Here is a 7,500-nt window from a genome sequence, read left to right as displayed (position 1 = left end):
TCTCTCTCTCGCTACCTGTTTACAAAATAGGAAAATACGACCAACATTTATACAATAATGTGAAAAAATCTGATGTGAAAACTAGTATGAAAATGATGTTTTGCTCAATGTAATTTTTGCGTCAGCTAATACATCCCATTTTGCTTTGGCAATTATGGCTATTTTCCCAAATGTCTGAAGTTTAATAACTTTTTATGAGAACTAATTCCCTGAATGAAGAATGGATTATGTCGTTATTTTCAGGTTTTGAGAAAGCATCCATAAATGCAGCAGTTTATTAGATAAGTGGCGGCATTGCGTAACATTGCAATTATCGTAATAACGCTCCATCATTTTGATGTAATTTTGATGTACGGACACTCGAAATTAAATACTAATGTTCACAAATAGATTGTACTTTTATTCAATGACTTTTATAATTTTATCGAAGACACTATTATCTCGTTGAATTCCGTAAGACTTAGGTTCTTTGACTCGTGCATTATATATATATATATATATATATATATGTATATATACATATATATATATATATATATATATATATATTCCGCCTGTGACCGAGCTGGCATAAAACAATCAGAATAACCCAAACCTATCTCTGCGTGTCGTAAAATGGGACTAAAAGGGACTGGACGAGGAGGCTGGGAACCCCCTCTCCTCTATTTTATACTCCTCTGAGACCTCGAAGAGGTGCAGTTGGGGGGGAGAATGACTGTTCCCGCACTCTAGTTTTGGGATGTTTGAATGTGCGGGGATGTAGTACGATGGAGAGTAAAAGATGTGACATTGGAAGTATGTTTAGGAATAGAAGGATGGATATATTGGCTTTTTGTGGGACAAATATAAAAGAGTGAAGTGATGTTTGATAAAGTAACTGATAGAGGGTCAGGGATTGAAAGGGGAAGAGCAAGAGAGGGTGTGGCTTTCTTGCTTAGTGAATGGATGACAGGTAAAGTAGTGGAATGGAAGGACATATCATCTAGTTTAATGTGGGTATGGGTAAAGTTGTGTAGGGAATGTTGGGCTTTTGTTAGTGCTATAAGGTGTCATTGGGAAGTATGGCGTACCATGTGAAAATGACAGTGGTAAGAGACTGGTAGGTATGAGACTGGTAGGTATGTGTGTTGAGGAAGAGATGGGGATGAGCTCTCGATTTTTCACAAAGAAAGATACAAACAACTATACATGGGTAAGAGTCGCAAATGGAATGTGGTAGAAAGGGTGTTAATGGATCATGGGTTGATTACTAAAAGAATGTGTGGAAGATTGATATATGTGCACATGTTTAGGGGTATGGCTAACGATATGCCTGATCATTTCTTGGTGGAAGGAAAATTATTTGTACCAAAGAACGGGGGAATAGATTGGGGGCGGGTGTAAAAAGGAGTTAGTGAGGGTTGAAGAGTTAATAAAACCATAGGTAAAAAGAGTATCAAGAAAGGTTGAAAATATCATATGGCAGAGTGAAACTAAGAGAAACTGGTAATTTAGAGGAGGAGTGGAAGTTAGTAAAAGAAAATTTTGTTAGGATTGCAAGTAATGTGGCAATAAGTTTATTGGAGGCCGCATGAGGAAGGGCAGTGAATGGTGAAATAAAGGTGTGAAGGTAAAAGTGGAAGAGAAAAAGAGGGCATTTGAAGAATGGCTGAAGATTGATAGTGTACAGAAATATGAAAGATATGGAGAGAAAAAAGTGGAAGTAAAGCGCAAGGTAACTGAAGCAAAGAGGACGGCTGACTTGAGGTGGGGTCAGGGATTGGGTCGTTCATATGAAGAGAATATGTGACTATACTTGAATGGTTGGTTAGATTGTTTAATGTTTTTTTGTGTTGCCAATGGTACCAGTAGATTTGGTTTGTCCATGTAATGTACCATTATATAGGGGTAAGAGATATGTGCATGACTGTTGTAATTCAAGGGGTATTAGCTTGTTGAGTGTGGTCAGAAAGTGTATGGTAGAAAACTGATTATTAAGATTAGGGATAAAACAGAATACAATCTTAGAAGTACAGGGTGGTTTTAGAAGAGGTAGGGGATGTATGAACAGATTTTTACATTTAGGCAGATATGCAAGAAATATTTAGCAAAAGGTAAGTAGGTGCATTTTACTTCCATAGATCTGGAACTGGAAAAAGTATATAATAGAGTTTATAGGGAAGTAATGTGGAATATGATGAGGTTATATGGAATTAGTGGAAGGTTGTTGCATGCAGTGAAAAGTTTCTACAAAGGTAATAAAGCGTGTGTTATGATAGGAAATGAAGTGAGAGATTGGTTTTCAGTGAGACTGGGGCCGAGACAGGGATGTGTGATGTCGTCATGGACGTTTAACTTTTATGTTAATGGAGTGGTAAGAGAGGCGAATGTTCAAGTGCTTGAATGAGGTTTGAAACTCTTAGAGAAGGATGATCATGAATGGGAGGTAAATCAATTGTTGTTTTCAGATGATACTGTACTGATTGCAGACATGGAAGAGAGGCTTAGCTAATTAGTGACAGAATTTATTAGGGTATGTGAGAGAAGGAAGTTGCGAGTTAATATGGTTAAGAGTTCGGTTATAAGATGTACGAGAAGGGAAGGTGATGCGAGGTTGAATGGCATATTGAATGGAGGATTACTTGAGTAGGTGGATCAGTTAAACGACTTGGGGTCTGTTGCAGCAAATGGTGGAGTGAAAGAAGAGAGTGGACGAAGAATGCAATATGTTGGGGGTAGTGGAGGCAGTGGTGAAGAATAGAGAGATGGGCATGAAAGTAAAGAGAGTTCTGTATAAGAAAGACATTGTACCAACTGTGATGCATGGATCAGAACTTTGGAGAATGAAAAGGATGGAGAGGCAAAAGTTTAATGTGTTTGAGTTTAGGTGCCTAAGGAGTATGGCTGGTGTAACTTGAGTAGATAGGGTTAAGAACGAAATAGTGAGGGTGAGAACAGGTGTAAGAAATGAGTTGGCAGCTAGAGTGGATATGAATGTGTTGAGGTGGTTTGGCCATGTTGAGGGAATGGAAAATGGCTATCTGCTAAAGAAGAAATGAATGCAAGAGTTGATGGAAGAAGTACAAGAGGAGGGCGAAGGTTTGGATGGATGGATGGAGTGAAAAAAGCTCTGGGTGATAGGATAGATGTGAGAGAGGCCAGAGAGAGTGCTAAAAATAGGAATGAAGGGTAAGCGATTGTGACACAGTTCGGTTGGCCCTGCTGCTTAATCCGGTTACCGTAGATGACCGCAAAGGTAGCAGAGGTATGAGATTCAGCGTTATGAAGCTTCATCTGTGGTGGATAACGGGGTAAGGTGGGCTGTGGCACCCTAGCAGTAGCAGCCAAACTCAGTTGAGTCCTTGTAAGTCTGGGAAAAAACATAGAGAGGAAGTGTCACCTTTTTTTTTAATTGATTGATGTCGGCTATCCCCCAGACTGGGGGAAAGGCTTGGTATATGTATAATGTATGACCATCCTTCTATTCCTAAACATACTTCCAATCTCACATACTTTACTCTCTAAAGTATTACATCCCGCATATTAAAACACCCCAAAACTAGAGTGCAGGGAACAGTCATTCTCCCCCCCCAACTGCACCTCTTCGAGGTCTCAGAGGAGTATAAAATACAAGAGAGGGGGTTCCCAGCCCCCTCGTCCAGTCCCTTTTAGTCCCCTTTTACGACACGCAGGGATACGTTGGGGTTATTCGAATTGTTTTTTATGCCAGCTCTGTCCATATATATATATATATATATATACATACATATGTATTTAGTTATATATATATATTTATGCATAAATGAATAAATATATTTATATATACATTATTTTTATATATATATATATATATATATGTATATATGTATATATACAAATATTTATATATATATATATATATATATAATATATTCATAAGTATATATATATATATATATATATATGAATATATTCATAAGTATATATATATATATATATATATTTATATATATATATGTATATATATATATATATATATATATTTATATATATATTTATATATATATGTATATATATATATATATATATATATATATATATGTATATTTATATATATATATATAAATATATATTTATATATACAGTATATATATATATATATATATATGTACATATATATATATATATATATAAATATATATATATATATATATATGTGTTAATGCACTGTATATATAGAGTACATATATATATATATATATATATATTTATATATATATATGTGTATATATATATATATATATATATGTGTGTGTGTGTGTTTATGCACTGTATATATAGAGTACATATATATATATATATATATATACATATATATAGAGTATATATATATATATATATATATACTTGTACATGTGTTTTTTTGTGTGTCTACATAGAGACATATACATAAATAGATAAATGGATAGATATCTAGATAGATAAAAATAGAGAGATATATATATCTATGTATCTATATATATTTCCTACATGTATACAAGTTCCTTTCTATTCGAAAGGTTAACACATCTGCAACAGGGCAAGTACAACCTTCCTTTCTCCTTATGTTTATAATGATATAAAATAAAACCGATATGAATGGTAAAAAATAGGGGCATTATCTCTCCTGAATGAAAATATATTTTCTACTTTTTTATAACGCATTCGCGATGGATCAGGATTTTTCTATGAAGATAAAACATTTATATTTTATTTATACGACCATTGTTTCTGAGGTAAGAATATATGAAAAGTTAATGTAAAGCTCTTCCCGGAGTGATGAATAATTAACAATATAAATATTAGAAAGTCTAGTTTTAAATGTTTTGTACAGATATTATCAAAAAGGATTAATGGCATAAGAAATGTACCAGTAAAATGACGATCATCTATGAAAATGATCAGTAATGCCAAAAATAATTCAGTTTCAATTTCGTGAAATCAACAAAATATTCACTAATGCAGACGGTAGCATAAGAATATGTGTCCTGTTTCTTCAGGACAAGCGTCCACTGCCAACCTACTTGATTCGGTACTGCTGGTGGGGAAGGGATTCCACTATCAACCCTGTACCGTCCCATTCATTTGTTGCTTGGATTTGCATTCTCACGCACACCCATACTCCTAAGGGTTTGAGTGTCCTGGTGATGTGAAAAGCACTGATTTTTTCTCTGTTAATAGCCATTTGAACTTCACGCTTACACGGTGTCTGCTTCCAATGCCAGTCAAGCAGGTAATGATGCTTCGCCATAGAAACGCTATCTCGTAATTCCCTCCCAGTTGCCAGCTGTTCACGTGACTTGTTGATATTGGGAATAAGCATGTTCTAATATTGTAGTATTCCGAGAGATTCCTTATTGCAGTCTAGGCTGCTCCCCTTCCCTGTGTTTGCTCTGATTATCCTTTTGTCTGTTTTTACTGCTGATTCTGCTTTCCCATTCGACTGTGGGTAATGTGCTGATAAGAGGCGCACCTTGACTTTCCATCTTTTGAAGAAAATCGACATTTCTTCGCTCAATAGGTTTGTGCCACCATCCTTGGCGCTTCCTCTGCCTCCCCCTTCCCCTCCTGAGGTAGCCTCTTAGCACGAACATTACTCTTCACGAATTGACACCATTAGGAAAATGCTCTATTTCCCGCCATCCGATGAGCCTATCAGTATACACCAGGTACTTCCACCCGCCTAGCTGGTAATATCAACAACCGTACATTAGAAGAGGTAGTTTGGGGCTGGCATGATGGCTATCAACTTCTCTGGTAATGAAGATGCAAGCATGTTGTGAACAATACACAAATTCCTCTGGTGCTGAAGGTTGCTGTCCATACAAGACCAGTAGACAGACTGTCAGGCCCTCCTGATCATAGTCACTTCCTTGGTGACCTGCAAGAAGATTTGCTGGGATCTCTCGCCAAAGTTCCTCGGGGATTACCAGTCGCACATACCCGTCTTCGTATGCATTAAGCACCAGATACTTCAAAGTAGATAGGCAATCTCTCACATGCTCACAAAGCTGGACAGACTAGTGTAGAGTGAATAAGTTAATCAGGAATTTTATTTGAGTTTTCATATGTACATTGAAGAGGTACATTGAAAGCTCTTCTGATGAGTTCCTCTTATGTAAGTATAAGTTTGTAATGTAAATTACAAACGGCTTTCATTGGCAATTTTATTGTATTTTTCATTCAAGTCAGTGTATATAATTTTACTTTATTTTCAGGAATTAACTTTTTATTTCCCGTATTTTGTTAGGAAGTCTTACTTGATCTGTTAAGAGTGTTAAATGATCCATACGAGATATGATAAAGGGCTTATGTAAATATTCTTTTATATTTTCATGAGGTATCGTGTCATGTTTGTGAGAAAATACGCAATTCTTTTGTGTGCCATGAGTTTTGTAAAGTTCTCGAAAATTCCAGTGTTAGATTTGGTATTCTCTTTATTTCCAAGGACAAAGGTGGGCGGACCTAGCTGAAAGAGAATCATCTTGCTGGGCGTTGGTATGCGTCCAAGAGTTGCTGAAACCAAAGTTTTCCCCACTTGATTTTTATCTAGTTGACAACTCCGCCGACGCCCTTAAGCCAACCCCCAAGCTTGCATATCTCAGACCTAGAATCTCCAGGAAGTAGTTAAGCCTTATATAAGCACCCTCTGGAATGCATGGGGCAAAAGAGAATCAGCCGTCCTGTGAAAGAGCCAAAGTTTAATCCCTAACTCTGTCTTTAGTACCTTTCGTGAGTCCTCTCCAAACTGATTCTGAGCCCAAACGTCAATTGTGTGTTGAAGTAATACGAAAGATGTCAAATATAATTTTAAATTTGTGTTATGATGATTGCTGGCATTATGTAAATTTTTGTAACTGGCCCCCTACAAGTAAGATGCATAAAACAAGTAAGTTTATCAGTTACTTTGTGTAATTTCTTTAAGAGTTTAAGAATTAGATTGTATTTATTTGTTTTGTATTAGTTTCAGGTTTATTCAGATTTAATATTTTGAGTAGAGTGATTATGTAATTTTCAGATTATAATTATTTCTTTTGTCTGAGTCTAAGGTTTTATTCAGATTTAATATTTCAAGTCAAGTGATTTATATTTTTTATGCCAATTCTTTTCAAGGTGTTTTAATTTATATAGAATGTATTTGGTTTTAGAAGGAGTGTATCGTTCCAATCACCAGTGGTTATTTCATACTCGCTCATATCCTGTTAATGAATCTAAATAGGAGGTGATTTTTAATAATTCTTAACAATAATTAGTTTTATTTTGTAAGTACTTAAGAGACATTTGTATATTCAGTGTTTTTTTATATTGCATTCTAGGGGTTATGTAATTGACTCAGAGTTCATATGTTAATATTTTCAAGTGTAACAGATAAAATATAAAAACAAACAACTGATTTTGGAACTCCAGAGGGTTGTGTAGCTTTCCAGGCGTAATATATGTGATTTTATATTTTGGTTCCCAGACACGGGACTATAGTAAAACAATAGACATACACACACATAC

Source organism: Palaemon carinicauda, chromosome 6 (assembly GCF_036898095.1).
Source record: "Palaemon carinicauda isolate YSFRI2023 chromosome 6, ASM3689809v2, whole genome shotgun sequence".
Lineage (NCBI taxonomy): Eukaryota > Metazoa > Arthropoda > Malacostraca > Decapoda > Palaemonidae > Palaemon > Palaemon carinicauda.
Note: the sequence above shows the minus strand (reverse complement) of the source record.